The sequence below is a fragment of the Prosopis cineraria genome, unplaced genomic scaffold (genome assembly GCF_029017545.1).
Source record: "Prosopis cineraria cultivar Desert tree isolate PC_DT_omini unplaced genomic scaffold, ASM2901754v1 PC12, whole genome shotgun sequence".
NCBI lineage: Eukaryota > Viridiplantae > Streptophyta > Magnoliopsida > Fabales > Fabaceae > Prosopis > Prosopis cineraria.
Genome location: NW_026555343.1, coordinates 30,326,420 through 30,347,417, shown reverse-complemented (window position 1 = coordinate 30,347,417; position 20,998 = coordinate 30,326,420).

The window sequence follows — 20,998 nt, the reverse complement described above, 5'->3', positions numbered from 1 at the left end:
AATTTTCTAAATGATAAAAAACAATCTTGACCAAACAAGAAATAGGAAACTACAATGTAAGATTCAATCTTCCTAATCAATGAAAATATAAAATAGAAAATTAAATAGTCTTAACTCAAGAAAAGGAAACAAATTAGATCTTGAAATGATTAAGAAATCATGTGGAAGGAAATCTTAATCAATCAAAGATATCTTTAATTTTAACATAAGAGATCATGTATTAATTCTCCAAATAGGTCAAAAACGTGCTCCTCATTCAACACTACATTTATCACATGGTAAATTAAAAATCTCCTTTGTTTTGATGGGTAGGATGCATGGACTGGAGTCCTCACTAGGTGGGCTTTTTCTAATGTGTTTTGTGTCACTAAAGGACTAAAAATGAAGTTGATGATTTCATGATCCATCATGACTTGGGCATGAATCAACTTATACTTTTCAATTAGGGCCTATATTTGATTAGTCTTAGGTTTCCTCTTCAAAGTACATGGACTTTTTCATTAAGTTGCCTTATAACACACATATTAGAGAACCTTTATTAGACACCTGTATGATAGATTAGGCTATCATTATTGAGTCTCCACAGCTTGATAGTGGATCCTTAGATATAATAAAGAAAAAATAATAATAAATCTTTTTAAAATATAAATAATAATTTAGTTTTTAAATTTCATAATTTTATTAAAGTCTCTAAAAGTTTTTCTCTCATTAATAAATTTATTCAAATGACCAAATTACTCTTGTTTGAAATAAAACGATTCATAAGTTTATTAAATAATTATAACTTTCTTTTTTATATTCATAATAATGTAATAAAAAATTGAAAATTTAACATGCGAAGTTGTAATTTTTTATTGTATTATTGAATATAAGAAGAAAAGATATAATTATTTAAACAAAATTTGTAAATTGTTTTATTTTTATAAAAACAATTTGATCATTTGTTTACATTCATTAATGAAAAAATTTTTTTAATAAAATTATGACATATTGAGAGATTAAATTATTATTTATATAATTTAAAAAAAATTTATTATTATTATTTTATAAAAACTTGTATTTTTGAATTTAGATCTTGTTAAATGTGTGTGGGACCTTTTAACCTCCTTCAAACAAGTCACTTTCGACCCTTGGACCATGCTGGGTATGGTCTAGCGCCTCTACTTTAATTGGGCTATGAAAAGTTTTTTATTGATCTACCAGCCTCGTGTCACCTCCAGTTCCCTCCCTCCCGTTCCCCCACCTATCAAAAACACATCAAAAATAGTGCACAGGCACGAAAATCCAGTTTTAAAACAAAAGGTATTAGACCAGTTTTCATGTTGGCCAATAAGAACACGAACGAAGCTGGAAGGTACAGTGAAAGCAATTAATAAGCACAATGAATTATTCATAGAATTATTCGTTTGTGGGGGGGGGGGGGGAGAATTATTCTAGATGCCACGCGTCAAACCCACAGTGGCCAATAGTAATAGTAATCAGATAAAAAATAGTAATACTAAAACTGGCAAAGATAATAATACTAAGAGAAGGAGAAAATTTTGCCAACACAGCATTCCAAACTTCAAACCGATTTGGATCCGATATTAATAATTAGATTGGGAGCTCATGGCATTGAAATAAAGAACACTGTCTATTATTTTTAAAAAGAAACTTCGTAACTCCCTCTCAACACTATTATATCACGATCTGATAATTAATGTTTTCCAATTGAGAGGACTTCAAATTAGGAGATACAGGTTCAGATCCATGCCAGTGCTTTCAAAAATTTACTATATCTAACTTTAAGTTAGACATTATCTGACAATGTTCGATTCTGACTCAACTACATAGTTGTATAAAAAAAAGGGAAATCATAATGTAGGATTTTTTTTTTCAAAGAATATGTCATTTAAATTTATTGAAAAAAGAATTATTAAATTTTTAACTGGTATTGAAATTTGGATGAACCTAACCAATTGAACCAGTAAATTATTGAATTAATGTCTTTGGTTTATTGAAAAATCGTGTTCACTACCAGTCAATCATAGTTTAAGTATGATTTTAAAACATATCAGTCTGACTCAAAAAAAAAAAAAAAAAACACATTGAACCACTACTTTACTTGATCAATTAGTGACTGACATGATTTTGAATGCCTTGCTTTTCACATTAAAATTATGAAAAATAATTATTTGATCTATATAGTTTTAATTTTCTTGTAATTTAGTTTCTGAGCATTTACTTATTATAGCTCAATCTTTATAATTTGACTCAATTATAAATCACTCATTAAATTTTGAATAGGTGCAGCACATTCCTTATATTTTTAGTAATTTAAAATATCAGTCCTATATTTTAAAAATAAATTTATAAAAATAATAAAATTTTAATCTTTATAATCTTATTTCCTAAAAGACAAGGCTTAATTTTAAACAGTTAAAATTATATAAATTGAGCACAGAGTCAATATTTAAACACTAAGTTACAAGTTGACAATATTAAAAGCTTATTTATAATGAGTTAAAGTTTAAGAATTGAATCATAATTGAGTTCAACTATATAATGAAATAATTCACTTCTCAAATTACTAATGGAATACTCTCTCTGTTTTTTTATTATAAGAAAATTATCACTTTAAATTTATTTTTTATATAAGAAAAGTTACATTTTTATAACATTTATTGTAAAACTTTTTAAATTATTTTCATAATTTTATTATTCATAATTATAAAAAATAATTAATGAAAGCTTGATTAACACAATTAATAAAAAAAATTATAATTTAAAAATTTTTATTTTTAAATATAATTAATATAATTAATTAATATTTTTAAATTGTGTGATAATTTTTTTTCCCTTGTAAATTGCAACGAAGGAAGAAGTCATTGTTATTAATATCGAAAGAATGGTGTACGAGGAATTGAAATGTTGACAAGGGACGCTCTTGGCCAGTCAAGTCTCATCATTGAATGAAATGGGTTTTGACCAAATTTGGAGTGAGAGTGTCAGCCTATTACGAAACGAAACGAGTCTGCGAGCAACAGGGAAAGGAAGTTGAAGGAATCAAAAGGCAGAAGCATATGGGGATGCCATCTGTTTGGTCTCTTTTTCTTTTTGATGCCCTTCTCTCATTAAATTTGGGTCATCCAGAGAGAATTCCGGATGTCTAATTTTAATTTTAATTTTAATTTTATATTTTATAAAAAAAATTTATAATTTTTTGATAAATATTCATTATGAATTTAGACTGTACTAATTTAATATCTGAATAGTTTAATTTAATGTTATAATTTTTATAATTAACTATCTAGTGAGTAATATAGATTCAATGTTAAATTTTTTTAATATCTGTTCATTTTAATAAATATAAAATAAAAATAAAAAAATCTAAATCTAAACTTGGACATAAAAATTAATATTGAATTTTAAACTATTCAAATTATATATAAATAATCATATATAAAAATTATAACATTAAATTGAATCATCTAAATTAAATCAGTACTATACAAATTGATTGTAAATATATTTATCAAAAAAATTTTAAATTTTTATTTTTATAAAATATAAAATTAAAATTAAAATTGACTGGATGGCCCAATTTTTTTCCTGAGTGATGATCACACTGAGCAGCGAAGATGGATCCTTCTCCATCATGTATAACAGAAAATAGAGATGGAAGTAGAAATAAAAATGAGAATGATATGATTTGATAAGAACAAAATTTTATTTAAAAAAAAAAAACCAAATCCATTAAGTGAGGCATGGAATCCACTTCTATCAATTTTGATGGAATTAAGTTTTATGAACAATGCATCCTTATGCTAAACATTTCAAAATTTGGATTTCACTGTCATTTTCATTTCTTACCTTTCAAATTTCTCCTATCAAATAGGTCATAATTTTCTTCTTCAAGAAGACACCATAATAGATTCACTTCTTTTAAAAAAATATTATTCTTGCTTTTTTATTCCTCACAAATACTCTTTCAGTTGCTTTTTATTAGTTATATTTTAGAATTCTAACTTAGTTCTTTATATAAATCACTTTTCCTTGTATTTTTTTTAGTAATATTGGATGTACAATTTCAAACTAACCTCTATTAAATTAAAAAATATAATATTTTTTTAAAATATACATTTAAACTTCAAACTTTATATAATATTTTAGCTTGGTCCTTTAATTTTATTAAGTATATTTAAGTCTTTTAACCCTAACACTAGTAATTTTAAATAATTATTTTGTACTAATTATTGTTATTGTTTAAAAAGTTAAACTTAATATGTCAATATTTAAAATATTTTATTAATATTTAAAAATTTAATATTGAAATTTTTATTGATGAAACTAACGTGTAAAGGTTAAAGGATTAAAAATATATTTTATAAAATTAGGGAACTAAAAATAAAATTTATACAAAATTAAGGAATTAAATGAGGAACTAAGCCCTCCTGTTAAATCTAACTCTTGTTAGTAAATTAATCATTCTATATTTGATTTGATTGTAAATAAATTTTAAATTTTAACTCACCTCACTCCTATTGATTTTGATTTAGTTGTAGTTCATTTCATAAGTTTAACTTTTCGTGTAATTTAGTTTCTATAACTATAATTATTAAAATGTTGAACCTTATATTTTGGAAAATAAAATTATAAAAACTAAGTAATTTCTTGACATTAAGGAACTATATTTTAAATAATGAAAATTATAAGAACGGAGCCACATTCATTAAAGTTTAGAGATTGAATCAAACTATAGAGGCTATTGTATCAAATTAAAGTTTAGGAATTAAGTTAAAATAAATCCACAATAATAAAGAGTAAAAGTTTGTTTGATTACCTATTTTCAAAATAATTTTTTAAATAAAAAAATTAATTGAAAATGTGTTTACTATTATTTTCTTTCAAAAGCCAAAAAGTTAAAAGTTAGTCTGAAAAAATTGAAAGAATAAAAACATCTTTTTGATGTTTTGCTACTTTTTATCCCACAAAATTAGAAAAAAGACAAAAAATGTCATGTTTTCGCTATGCATAAATATATTAATAAAATAAATAATTTTTTTACCCTTTTATTTACAACTTTAGATTTGTTTTTTCAGAATAATGATTTAAACATTTTTTTTCATTTTTTTCCATAGCATATTCTATAAAATTATCTGCATAGTTATTTTAACAATATAAAAATCAAAACAGAATCAAATAAAACCAAGATAATTAATTATTTTAATACAGACACACACACACACATATGTATGTATGTGTATATATTCACACAGACACACGTTTAATACTTATCAAACATTCATCTCTTGTATATAAGCAATTTCTCATTATACTTATAAAAAATGTCAAAGATTATAAATAAATCACTTTTTTATGTAATTGACTTATAAAAGAGAGATCAATTTTTTTAGAATGTGACTTATATATGATACCAAAAGAGTCAAAAGGAAGTATATAAAAATATCATATGTGATATAAATACTATGATTTGTTATTATTTTCTATCGTACCGACCGTGCATTTCTATGAGTCAAGGGTAAAATTATTTAGAGAATATTGCCTCACTCTTTATTATAAGGCGCTTAACGTTTTTGAAAAATAGAGGTAAATTAGGTATTTAACTTCAAAAAAACCAAGAAAATAAAGGTTATTTAGTGGCAATAAATGCAAGGTAAAATGATATTAAAGTTCAAAAACAATAAATAAATTTATGACAATCAATTCCTACCAAATTTTTTAGGAAAAATGACAATAAAAATCCCTTTAAATTATGTAAACAACATTTTAGTATCTTGAAATTCTATAATTTCCATGAAGTTTCTAGAGACTTTTTCTATCATTAAGAAATTGATATAAATGATCAAATTATTCTCAATTCAAATTTACAAATTGATGTTGAATTATTGTGATTTAAAAAAAAAATTTGTGAATCTTAAATAAAACTTGTGAATGACAAGTGATATTTAAAACACTTGAAAATATCAGAATTTTAAATGTGAACTTGCGAATTGCTGTTGAATTCTTGAATCTAGGTATTTACAGGGAGGTTTCTTTTAACTTTAGATAATGGCATTAGTTTCACAATCAAATTATTTTTTGGTCAAAAAGTTGGACACCTATTTTTCTCAATTCACTCATTTTCACAATTCAAACACAACTTGGGTGCTCTAATTTCAATTCATTATCAAAAGCCTAAATTCACCATAGATCACACTTACTAGACTATATCGAACTTGTACAATATACTACATTTCAAAATAACATGTTCAACACATTTCTATGCTCAACCTACTAATTGCAAAAACAGGAGGGGGATCCTCAATTTCAAAAATTGTCATACCATTCAACATCTATCACATATTTCACTTCTCACTTATACCAGTATTTGGCCCTTTCTAGATTTTACAATTTAAATACATATATATCTAGGGCCCAAAATACCTAACTTAACATATTCACATAGTGCAAGTAAGCAAAAACATGATATCTCCTAGTTGGCAATATCAAAACAATTATACACATATAATACTTAGATAAATGAGTCTTATAGTTTTAGGATAGAAATCCTAAGCCTCAAACTTTTTTTTGTGTCTTATCTTGATAAGCTAGCTCCTATAATATTGAAGAGAAATGGGTGAGTACAACCACTTAATAATTGAGGTACGTCTAACTTATACTAATGCCTGTCAATTAATTTAAATGCAAGTGATAATCTATCATTTTCTCAAATTTACAATATTCATTTTCACGCATAGTAACATCATTTCACAATCATGATATTAAACACATATTATCATATGTTTTCAAAACAAGGGACACAATATAGCAAGGCATGCCTCCTTTTACCATAATATGTATGATCACACCTTCTTTATATCCTCCATATACCTCTAACATGAACCATAAGCTATTACACACTAAGATTGTTTGTGTGATGAGACTACCCTAGCCATTTAAGTTTGAAAAGCTACTCAGCCAATGTTACGTCACTTACTTGTAGATCACAGTTTTTCCCAAATTTCACACTATTGGATTTCATTCTCCTTAAACTAGCTTTCTCCTCATCGCACAAATGAAACTATAGTAGGTTTAAGTCCCTTATTATACAATGGCAGAGTCCCTCATTGAACAAGTGGGACAATAACAATAATAACATCTAAGTAAAACCATCGAGCTCAAATGGTAGCCTTACGATATAGATTTTAGACTCTCTCTCCTTTTCCTAGGTGAAATTATGCCTCACATGATCATACGATACATAAAATGCAATTTCACTTAGCATGAAAAAAACTCAATATACAGGAATGCTTATTATCATCATTGCAATCTAATAGAATATTTTGTTACACACTTATCTATGTCAATTAGGAACCATTTTATTAATTTTTCATCATCTTAAAGTGCACACATTGCATTAGAATTAAAAAATAGCCTAAGTGTCTAGGTTTTATGCAATAGAGGTATTTTGGTCTAAAAATAAACTTTTGATAAAATGTACAAGAAAAATTGAAAAAAAATTTTATGTCCAAAAGATGAGTGGTCAAATTATAATTTTAAATTATTTTGTAGTTTGGGAGCAATTAAATATAAAAATCAAGACTTTTTAAGTGTCACAGTTTGACTTAGTTTGCGATTTGCCTTTGTGTGGAAATTTTTATATACTTTTGTGCAACCCAGAAATTAATTATTTTAATAAATTATCCCTTCTAATTATGAATTTAATTTTGAACTTTAATTAGATTTATTATGTCACATATTATTTAATTGAATTATGTGATTTATATGACATAGGTGGCATGTGACTTGTGCATCATTAGGCAATTGAAGTCAACACTCCTTGAAATCAAAGATAAGAACTTGGGCATATTTTATGCTTTATTTGAAGGATTAAACCAGCATAAAAATGTGAATGACACATGAAAAATTAGACACATATTGAATTATCTATAAGCCATAGGAGGGTGCTACTTTGCAAGTATGACAATGCCCTAAAATTTATTTTTATTTGTTTTCTTTTATTTTAATTGAGTATTCAGCTGAAGAAACACCTTGAGCACGTCCCACAGTCCCTCTTTTGAGATTCAACAACGCCAACTGTGATCATCTCTTCCATTCTCTCTCTAGTTCATCTTGTTCTTCATTTTCTCCACCTTCTCTCTACTTCTTCATTTTTTCAGCACCCATAACTCCACATTCACATTCAGCCATCAAACCTTCATAAAACCACACCACCCATTCCATTCCTCTCACTTGGGTGAACCTATCCCTACCACTTGTAAGGAGATTTGAAGCATGATTCCAATCTAAGCACTCATTTAAGCATACATCACTCATTGACATTGAGCATCTAGAAAAATTATGTGCACAAAGGGGTAAATTTTATTGCGTGTATTGTGAGGCTACCTCTCACTTCTGTCACGCCTTGAAAATAGCTACAGGGTAACTGACATGGGATGTGAACCATATCACCATCCCTATAAGCCTCAAATCAAAAATTCGTTCTATTTCTAAAATGTAATCAGATTTACATTGAAATTTTAACACTTTTATTTTTAATCATTATAACTAAGCTTAAACATTTTGTAAAAATTTTGACATAACCTCCCCTATAAATAGGATCTTTCAAAATTTTTTACAATATAAAACTTTCATATAATATCATATCAGTTAGGAGCTTAGCTCCATCCAACCAACAGATAGCATATATATTAAAATAAAAGTCTTAGCTATAGCTTATGTGGAGCACCTAACATACTTTTTAAAAATAAAATAAAAATAAGATACGTAAAGCATTTATAATTATATTAAAATAAAAATTTCAATCAATCCTCCACCCAGCATGTCTATAAGTTCTCAAGGGTCGACAGGAAGATCAATGTCAGCTAAGGTATCTAAGATCAAAAATAATTTTTTAGTGAGTACGTCCCATAATAAATAATAACTGATCATGAATAAAAAAGAAAGTTTGAAAATAATTTTGTAATTAACGAGACAATAACTTCCATAAAAATTCAATAAACTTTGGAATAAAATGGCTCTGTGAATTTTAAATAAATCTTAAACTATTGAACTATCATAAGAGTTGTTATTATCATTTGATTTTAAGAAGGCACATAAATGAAATAAATACTTACAAATAATTTGGTAATAAAGGCCAATGGGATATAAATCACCAAATAATGGAATTCACAATTATAGAAACTTATCAGAACAATTAACAAACGTGAATACACAGTCCATGAGGTAAATAACCAAACGCATTTATGCCATGAAAACAAACATGGACACACATCTAAAAGGGTAAGTAACTAATTGCAGCTTGAGCTACAAAACAAATATGGATACACAATACTTAAGGGTAATACTAACTAAATGTGGCTTGAAGCCACGAAATAAATATAGGTATTGAAACCACGAACACAGATGTGAGAACAAGGCTCATGAAAATTCAACTAGCTAATCATGACCAAGGCACCAAGGGCTAACAGAACTACCATTAGCAACCAATGTTTTGTATAAAGTTTCTTTCAAACCCAATTTCAAGCATTGGAGAAAATAATTACTATTAAATAAAAATTTCATTTTCCATGTCGAACTCGCATGAATCATTTTAGTATCAATCCATATCTAATAAAATTAAATCTCATAATTAAAGTCTAAACTTGTGTCTACTGGTTAACTAACATTTTAAATCTGGTAAAGTTAATTTATCAAAATATATTAATTTTTTTAATCAATAAATATCCAATGATCACATTATTGCTATTAAGTTATTTGCAGAAAAATGTAATATTTTAACAAAGGAAATTTTAGTTGAAAAAAAAATTATTAGGATGCTATCTACTCATATGAAATTCTTAGAGTTTAAGAATTCACCTCTTACCATCGATTAAATTCCTCCACCTCCAATACCCTTAGTAATTGATAGCGCGCTTACAAGGAAGAAGAAAAGGGAAATCTATAGCTGAACAGGGGAAAGACATCAATAATTCAACGACAAACCTCCAGTAGGCAACCTGAAAACTTACGTGCTTGCCTTCCCGTTAGTCGAGACAATGGCGAGCTAAATGCAGCAAACACATTGGACGATGATGGCTTATATGGACATGGCACAATCGGTGATTGAGAAGCAAGAAGGTAGAATTGATAGATAACAGGGCAAGGGTTTTTGTATTCTATTCTCTAACTCTCTCTAGTCTCAGATTGCTCGAAGAAATAAGAAAGGAGAGAATAAAAATCTGGTGAGACTGGGCATTTTGGTAATTTCAAAAGTTGATAAAAATGAAAAAATGAATTGCCTTTTTGAGCTTAATAGATTTGAACTTGGAACAAATGAATGATTTGCATGAACATGTCTAGTATACCAACACGCCTTATGGTTACAATTGTTCCCAATGTTAATAAAAACAAATGTTAAAAAAATTATGATATATTTATTTTATTTTATTTTATCAAGTTATTACAACTTCTATTATGATTGTCTAATTCCCCAAGGATATTGTGAAACTACAGAGAGCTAAAGCTCTAAAAGAGAGCAATTACATGTTCTAAGTTGAAGATACACAAAAGTTTCTTATGAAGTTATTGAGATCATAAATACACCTTAGCCACTCAATCTCTAAAAGAGAAAGAGTCAATTCCAACCTTTGCTTCAAAAGATAATTTTTTCTATTCTTAATGAAGTGGATTTTTTATTTGTTTCTTTACCTTGTCTAATGAGTTGTCAAATGATTCATATGTGATGATATAGATGAGAAAATCATATGTGAGTCCCCTATATATTATAGAAAGAGCATGATGTATCTTATGTGCTTAAAGTTCAAATTCCTTCTTCTGATATTGTAATAGTACACATATGCTTGTTTCTTCTAGCCATGATGTGCTTGAGAAAGTTGTTTACCTTCTTTTATAGGGTGAACAAGATATGTTGGCCAAACTATCTCATGATTTGAAGGAGAAACTTGCTCACTTGAAAGGTCATGGCTCCTAGTGAGAATTTGAACAAGGAATTGACGATAACTAAAGATGATGAAGAGATTGGAATTCAAGGAATTGATTTTACAAAGCCCAATAGTATGTGAATGATATTGATTTTATACTTATGATTTGATGATGACTTGGCTTTGTTTTCATAGTACTTATTCAGCTTTATTTCATAATACTTATTCTAATTTCTCTATTCATTTTGTGGTTGCTCACATGATTCTCATTATAAAATTTTGTGGAAATTGATTCATTTGTGTTTAAAAAGAGTAGCACTCATTTACTTAATGAAGTAATTGATGATGTATGTTTGTGTGAAGTTAATCATAATTGCACTTTTTTAGAACCCAATAGCTTGAGGAAGGGTTTTTTTATTGATTTTTAAGTCTACATGATAATATGGCTAAGAATCCTCATGTGCTTAGAGGATTTATCATTGCAATGAAGAGAACTTGGCTAATGATGAAGAAGATCAACAACATGGAGTTATGGAACTTCTACACCATACATCTTGGAGTCATTGCCAATTGATCCCAACCTCTACCCAAGATACTTGGAAGAGATGACAATGAGTAGCTTTATGCTACTCCTCAAGATGAAAATATTAACTTCAAGAGCTTGTGGAGATTTAAACTAGGTTGTATTTTCTTCACCCTTGCTCTTTACTTTACTTTGCTTTATGCTTTATTTTGTTATTTGAGTAAATTGCAAGTGTGGGGGAGATGAATCTAATAGGAAAAGGTTAGAATTTCATTCTTTTGGTTATTTGTTTTGTTTGAAAAAAATTTTATGCACCACACTTCTATTATGCATGCATCCATATTGATCTTACCTTGTTTCATTATTAGTCTATCATATATTGAGGATAATTCTTGATTTAAGTGTAGGGGAGAGAAATAAATATTTTTTGTTTTGTTTGGTTTTGAAAAAAATTTAAAAAAATTTAAAAATTTCTTGCTTTGTTTTATTTTGTTTGGTTTGAGGTCTAGTCTCAGATTGCTCGAAGAAAATAAGAAAGGAGAGAATAAAAATCTGGTTGAGACTGGGCATTTTGGTAATTTCAAAAGTTGATAAAAATGAAAAAAATGAATTGCCTTTTTGAGCCTCAATAGATTCGAACTTGGTAATTTCAAAAGTTAATAAAAATGAATGAATTGCATGAACATGCCTAGTATACCAACACTCCTTATTGTTACAATTGTTCCCAATGTTAATAAAAATAAATGTTTAAAAAATTATGATATATTTATTTTATTTTATTTTATCAAGGTTATTACAACTTCTATTATGATTGTCTAATTCCCAAAGGATATTGTGAACTACATAGAGTAGCTAAAGCTCTAAAAGAGAGCAATTACATGTTCTAAGTTGAAGATACACAAAAAGTTCTTATGAAGCTATTGAGATCATAAATATACCTTAAGCCACTCAATCTCTAAAAGAGAAAGAGTCAATTCAACCTTTGCTTCAAAAGGTAATTTTTTCTATTCATAATGAAGTGGATTTTTCTTTGTTTCTTACCTTGTCTAATGAGTTGTCAAATGATTCATATGATGATGATATAGATGAGAAAATCATATGTGAGTCCCCTAATATATATAGAATGAGCATGATGTATCTTATGTGCTTAAAGTTCCAATTCCTTCTTCTGATATTATTAATAGTGCACATATGCTTGTTTCTTCTAGCCATGATGTGCTTGAGAAAGGTTGTTTACCTTCTTTTATAGGTGAACAAGATAATGTGGCCAAACTATCTCTTGATTTGAAGGAGAGAAACTTGCTCAACTTGAGAGTCATGGCTCCTAGTGAGAATTTGAACAAGGAATTGACGATAACTAAAGATGATGAAGAGATTGGAATTCAAGGAATTGATTTTACAAAGCCCAATAGTAATGTGAATGATGAATGATTTTATACTTAATGATTTTGATGATGACTTGGCTTTGTTTCATAGTACTTATTCAGCTTTGTTTCATAATACTTATTCTAATTCTCTATTCATTTGTGGTTGTTCACATGATTCTCATTATAAAATTTACGTGGAAATTGATTCATTTGTGTTTAAAAAGAGTAGTACTCATTTACTTAATGAAGTAATTGATCATGTATGTTTGTGTGAAGTTAATCATAATTGCACTTTTTAGAACCCAATATGCTTGAGGAAGGGTTCTTTATTGATTTTATAGGTCTACATGATAATATGGCCAAGAATCCTCATGCACTTAGAGGATTTATCATTGCAATGAAAGAGAACTTGGCTAATGATGAAGAAGATCAACAACATGGAGCTATGGAACATTCTACACCATACATCTTGGAGTCATGCCATTGATCCTAAGCCTCTACCCAAGATGCTTGGAAAGAAGATGACAATAAGTAGCTTTATGCCACTCCTCAAAGATGAAAATATCAACTTCAAGAGCTTGTGGAGATTTAAACTAGGTTGTATCTTCTTCACCCTTGCTCTTTACTTTATTTGCTTTATGCTTTGATTTGTTATTGAGTAAATTGCAAGTATGGGGGAGATGTATCTAGTAAGAAAAGGTAGAATTTCATTCTTTTGGTTATTTGTTTTGTTTGAAAAAAAATTTTATGCACCACACTTCTGTTATGCATGCATCCATATTGATCTTACCTTGTTTCATTATTAGTTTATTCATATATTGAGGACAATGCTTGATTTAAGTGTGTGGGGGAGAGAAATAAATATTTTTTTGTTTTGTTTGGTTTTGAAAAAAATTTAAAAAAAAATTAAAAATTTCTTGCTTTGTTTTATTTGTTTGGTTTGAGGTTACTTAATGGCCTAACTCTTTGAATTGATATTTTGATGCTTAAAGATGTGGTAATTTTTAGGATTGAATAGGTGTGAAGTGAACATTCTTTTTTCTTGAATTAATGAATAAGAGTGGCACATTATCCTTTCATGGAAGAAGCTAAGCACTCATGTGTGATTAGTTTCTTAGTGATTTACCCTCTAGAATTTGTTTCACTTCTAATTGAGACCACATGTCTTGTACTTTCTTGATAGGAGATGAAAGATGGCATTCATAAAAAATAGTCAAGAGCTAAAAAACCAATCCATTATTATTAATTATCTTTTGTTAGCTACTTTGAGCTTTTAATTTGATTCATAAATAAATATTCAACCTATTTTTCCTAAGGGTGCATGTTACACTTTTACATCTTTTTAATATGCATTGCATGTCCTAGATCAAGTGAGTGGATGTCTATTGTCATTTTTCTATCCATTACTTTTTAGCCTCCATTTCACACTATTATATCCATTATTTTCCTAAAGAGTTAGAGGCACCAAAAGAAAAAAGAAAAAAAAAGTGACAAAGAAAAAATTTGAAAAAAAATGAAAATGAAAGCAATAAAGTTGCTAGAAAAATAAATAAAATAAAAAAAGAAGGTGAAAAACAAAAGAGAGAATAATAATAATAATAATAATAATAATAATAATAATAATAATAGTTGCCTAGCTCATCTATTCCACTTGTTTCATATTTCTTATCATTTCTTTCCATCTCATTGTGTTAAGATTGTCCATTAAATTGAATTAGGTTATGCTTTACATATTAGGGGATTTGTCTTGACCATAGCATTGTTGATGCTAATCCTATTTTCACACATGTATTCCTTAGACATCCTTTCATTACTCACCATTACAACCTAATAAGTCTACTTAATTCTTGATTGCAAGTGCTAATTTAGTGGTAGAGATGTAGAAGGGTTACAAGCTTCTGGTAGAGTTTATCCTAAGTAATTTTGAGTGAAATTAAATACCTTATACTTTAAATGATGAGAGCAAATGCTTAATCTAGAGAGACTTACTGTTTGACATTGATTCTTGACAAGGGTTTGTTTGTGATGTGCATAATTTTTTCTTAATTATTGCCACATTGATTGATAATTTGTAGAAGTTCTCAAGCTAGTGATTTGGTGATATTGAACATTTTTTTATCTGATTCTTTGTTTTAGTGTTTTTTTTAGGATATTTTTTACTTGATTTTGCCCAGATAGAAAAGATAAGTGTTGAAAAATTGATGATAGAACACATTTGTTACAAACTTATCTATGTCATTAGGACTATTTTATTAATGTTTTATCATCTCAAAGTGCACAAATTGCATTAGAATTGAAAAATTACCTAAGTGTCTAGGTTTTGTGCACTAAGGGTATTTGGTCCAAAATAAAATTTTGAGAAAATGTACAAAAAAAATTAAAAAAAATAAATTTTATGTCCAGAAGATGAGTGGTCAAATTATACTTTTTTAAATTCATTTTAGTTTGAGAGAAATTAAATAAAAAATTTAATACTTTCTTTAGTGTCTTAGTTTGACCTAGTTTTCAGTTTGCCTTTATGTGAAAATTTTATATATTTTGTGCAACCTAAAAATTAGTTATTTTAATAAATTATCCCTTCTAATTATGAATTTAATTCTAGACTTTAATTAGATTTTCTTATGTCATATGTTATTTAATTGAATTTTGTGATTTATGTGACATGAGTTGCATGTGACTTGTACATCAATTAGGCAATTGAAGTCAACACTCTGAGGTCAAAGCTGAGCACTTGGGTATCTTTATGCTTCATTTGAAGGATTAAATTAGTTTGAAAATGTGGATGACACATGAAAAATTAGACACACATTGAAATTATTTATAAGCCTAATAGGAGGGTGCCACCTTTCAAGTATGACAAGGCCCTAAAATTTCTTTTTATTTCTTTCTTTATTTTAATTGAGTAGTGAACTAAAAGAACACTTGAGCACGTCCCACAGCCCCTCTTTTGAGATTTCAACACCACCACATTTCATTATTTTCTCATTCTTTCTCTCTAGTTCATATTGTTCTACATTTTTCTACCTTCTCTCTAGTTTCTTCATTTTTCTAAGCACCCAGAACTCCACATTTAGCCATCAAACCTTCAAAAAAACCACCACCATTTCATTCATCTCACTTGGATGAACTTATCCCTCCTACTTGTAAGGAAATTTGAAGCTTGATTCCACCATTTCCATGGAGTTCTACTTGGCTAAGTTTAGTTTTTAGAGGAGTAAGATGGTTTGATGTTTTTTAGCTAAATTCTCCATGAAATCCTAGGATGAGTTGATGAATGAGGGAGTTTTGAAGTCTTCACTTGGCTAAGCTCAACTATTTCTTATCTTGTTTTAATTTATTAGAATATTATGGCTATAGTTGATTGTAGTTTAATTTAACTTTAGTTTTATGGTTGTTTGTAATTGTTAGTGTTGGAATAAGATTGTTTGCTTAAATTTCATGTCCTTTTGCTGCTGGAAAATTTCATCCACTTAGTGATTTTTCCTTGATTGTTTTTTTGAAATAACTGTCAAGTATTTTTTTTTACATGATAGTTATTTTGACATAACCATTAAGTATTTATGGTTTTTTTTTTGAAATTGAGGGCTACTTTTTAGGTAGTCCCCTATAAATACAAAGAAATTGTAATATCCTGAATTTTAATTCAAGGACTAGTTGCTAATTAGGGATAAATTAGTAATTAGTGAATTGAGTGTGGTTTTGGATGTTGAGTTGATAATTTATATTGTTTGAATATTATATTGATAGGATTGAAGGGTGAAAGACAATCTGGGGCATAATGTGCGAGCACAAGTGAGATTGAACTCATTGTGCCATACGCCATGGCGAAAGCTGCATGAGTCATAGTACATCATCCAGGGATTACTTAAAACTAATGTGATCAGCTCATGGAATCATAAGGGAAAAGGTTAGAAATGTATTTGTAGGGGAAGAGAAGGCCAGCTTTGTTAGGACAAGTAATATCTGGAGCTCAGGAGTCTACTTGGATTAATAACTTACTAGATAAGTATCGCACAACCTCAAGCTTCAATTCTACCCCATTTTCATTGATTGAATTTTATCAATTGAGAAATCAAATCATGAAGTTCTAAGATGTTATAATCCAGAACTAAAATTTTGTGACTAGTATGAAGTTGAATGGTTGAGCTTTGAGAGTTTAACCTTAGATGGCCTAAAAATTAGGTTAAAATTGAGAAAATTAAGTAAATGAATAAGTTAGGAAGTTGTTATAGTTGTTTGAGTAGCCTATAGGTCTAATGACTATAAATAAGGATAAGTAAATTCAAAAGGGTTCAACTAAACCATTTTATGTGTTAAGGGATTCGGTTTTAGTCAAATCAGTACTGTAAAAAGTGTTGAGAATTGACTGAGGGACACTGTGTTATGTAGATTGAGCACTTGTGAAGTTACTTGTGAGAATCTGCACCTTGGGAGCTTAGTGTGATTGGTAACCCTTAGTAGTAAGGGTTAAAGGTAACTGAAATAATCTTTTTACTTGTTTATTTATAAAATTATTTGCAAGTATTTTGATATAACTACGTGTATTGTGTTGTGAACTGATAGAGTAGTAGCATTGTGAAAGTATATGCATGTGAGTATGTGAGTATTGATTAATATAAATTTAAGGTGGCACGTGCATTGGCATGTATCGCATCTGTAAGAATATCTTAGATTATGGTAAGGGGACATGGTTCTACTATGAGGAGGTTTAGAAAGTCCTGATGGAACTAGAGTGTAGAGTTTGACTCCACCAGGATGGACTTAGGAGAAGAAATCCTAATGATCCAGAGCATAGAACTTGACTCCGCCACGATAGACCTAGGATATTAAATGATCCATGAGTTTACCTTAAACTAAGGTAAGGGTCATGATCTTACTCTGTATAAAGCTAGGAAGTCCTAATAATTTAGAGCGTAGAGTTTAACTTTGCTATGAAGACCTAGGAGACCACTTATATGTAAAAAAGGATTACTTGGTCTAAGCAATGATATGGTAGGACCTGTTCCTTGCAACTGAAAGTCCTAATCAGAGTGTAGAGATTACTCCACTAGGTGGAAGGAGGAATGCATTGCATGAGCATAACAAGATTGATGGGAATGACTTCCTGTATATGCATATGATATTGCTTTTATTGATACACATGCTACCTTATTGCTTGTTTATGATTTTGCTTACTAACAAATAATTGGGGTTACCTTTGAGGTACTAGGATATATGTCTCACTCTATTACTTTTGAACACAGGTAATGAGAATGTGAGAAGGCTGGAAAAGGAAGTGAGGAAAAAGTAGCCTCAGTTGGTAGTGGTATGACTACTATTGAATGAAGTGAATGTATAAATTTGTTTATAGAGTTTGAGTTGCCAACTAGGATGTATAAGTGATTATGTGTTGAATTATGATGTGGTTCTTGCTCGTATATGTATATGATGTTACATCTCGCTAAGGGTAACCTAGTGAGGAGGTACGTGGGTAGGCCTAGATGTTAAACAAGCAAGTATATGATGTTGTGTAACATGTTCTACTTGTGTATATATATGTTAATTATGAACTGTATTTTTATATGAGAACTTGACATAAATGGTGAGGTGGAGCCCTATTTGAAAGAGTCAGGTACATTTATGATTCTTGATCATATAGTGAGGCAGAGCCTCATATGTAAAAGTTGAATGGTTAAAAGTGGAACAAGTCTAGTTATATATATGTGAATATGTGTATTTCTTATATAAGTCCACAATGTGTAATGTGGCATTGAGAGGCTAAAATGGGCAATTGATGTGATATATGCGGTATGAGGTATCAATTAAGTGTATATAGTCTTTTTAGACTTGGTTCAAGAACTTAAGTGGTCTAATAGGCAAGGAATGAGAATTAAGCACTTAGGGTGTAAATTTTAAAAGAGAAAGTGACTTTTTGCACCTGGGTGTCTAATTTTAGATTAAACAGTCAGGTTGAATCTAAATTTGTTCTATTAACTAGTATATGTTGTAAGCTTCGTGAGGCACTTGAATAGTTTCAATCAGACATCGAATGTGAAAATGGTGTAAGCCCGAAGTTTATCATTTTTACTGTCAAATAACAGGAGAAAATTCATACTGGTGCATTAGGGCACATGACATAGTTAGAACAAAGTGTGTGGCTCACATGTCGTGGCGTATGTATTGCACGCTGCGGTGCATTGCCTATTTTTAGGGTTGAAGAGTTATGTGTTGTTGATTCATTTTCGTTGCGTTTACACTTTGCTAGCCCTCTTATTTGAATATATGTTTTAAGAAGTTGGGATCACGCAATTTGAAAACAAATAAAGGGCTATTACTATAATATTTCATTATTTTCTAATACTGATTGTGTGATTGGGAATGGTAAAGCTTGGATTGAGCTGGAACTTTACGAAAATCAATTATACTGCCAGCCAACTAGCAATTAGAAACAAATCAATTATTATTATATTAAAATTAGTATCTAAATACATTAAATTCCTATATCATTCCTATTCCCTAAACTAAAAACCATTAAAAATCTATAATTTTAGCTAATTTGTAAACTAAAAGTCCAAAATGAAGTGGCCTAAGATATAAAGATTGGCAAAAAAAAAAAGGATGTATATACAAAACTAATTATTGGACCTAACCATCGTTGCTATCCACATATTGAACACGGCTTGAGCCACCTCTTCTATATGTATAGCTGCAAACCAAATGCAGTGGACATCCTTGAAGTACTATATGCAAAGAGTCAAAAAAAAAAATTTAAGTTAATAGCTATCTAACTAAAGTTGGTTAAATTTTATAATTTAAGTGTAATTAAATTTAATATATACCTTGTTAGATGATGTGGTAAGGGCAAGGATGATGATGTCCTTTAGGAATCTTATTAGGCAATAATCACAATCATTGCTCTGATTTGCTGGAGTGGATAGTGTAAAAAAACCACTTATTAATGAAATGGTATAACAAGCCATAATTTCTTAATTAAGAAAAAACTATGACCCATTTCTTGTAAGATTCCAATGCCCTCAAGCTGGGGGACAAGGTCTTATTAGTCTACAATACAACACCACAACTCTAAAAAAGAAGTAAAGAATAAATGTTAGAAATTGCATATGTGGGGGTGTGTGTGAAAATTTAAATAACAAGAAAAATAACAATTGATAAAAATTCAACTTACTTATTAAAAAGTTTTACCATATTTGTCATGTTGCTTGATTCTCCATTAAAATGATCAATATACCAATTTCTTGTAGCAATAGAGTTAACCACAATAAGTATCAAGTGCCCCTTAATAAGAAATAACAAATGTTATCAAAATAAGTGAATATAAAAAATAGTTAGTTGCACTAAAGTCACTCACCCCTGGTAATAAGGAGCAAAAAATAAAGTATTATTGTCTACTTCCTTGTCCTTGAATTGATTCGAAAGCTGCCTTACTTGATCTTCAAGAGCTTCCTTAGTAATTTCATAATGGGAAGAGACATTATGGGGATTAATCAGCTTGAACTTCGACTTGAGGCCATCAAGAACTACAAACGAGGTACAAAGGTAGCTTAGGTGAAAAAATAAATAGGTTAATACACACACACACATGCACATATATAATTCAAGTAGTTAATTGAGCATTATTGAAGAATTAACTCAAGTAGAAGCTTATCAGACTAATGTTGGCCATTTTGTGCTTGGGGATTTTACTTAAAAGTTCATCTTGGATGACTTCAAATAAGCTTAGTCTGTCATATAGCCCATCATCAAAACTAATGACATCCCTAACCACACTTGATGAGCCATTGTTGTAGCCATCGCATAAGTCTCAAGAGAGACACGATATTTGTATTTTACGACATGTAAAGGTGCTCGATGTTATGAAACCCTAGCTGACTCTTTAGTATGGCCTGATGCCTTTCCTTTTAGGTTGCTCTTCCCCCTTGGCTATATAATAGAAAAGTTAGATATGTATAATTATATTATAAAATTATAAACAATTATTTAAACCATACACTTTTCTTTAGAAGCAATGGGTCTTTTGTCAGCTTGGCATTGCCACCATTATAAGGTGGCTAGGCCATGCAATGAAACTCCCTACTATATCTCCAACTGTCTGTGTCTCATTAGTAGAAATAAGCAATGGGTATTTGGGGTCGATTGCAACAAGCAGAAAAACCCTCAAGAAGTTGGGTAGGAAAGGATGGTTA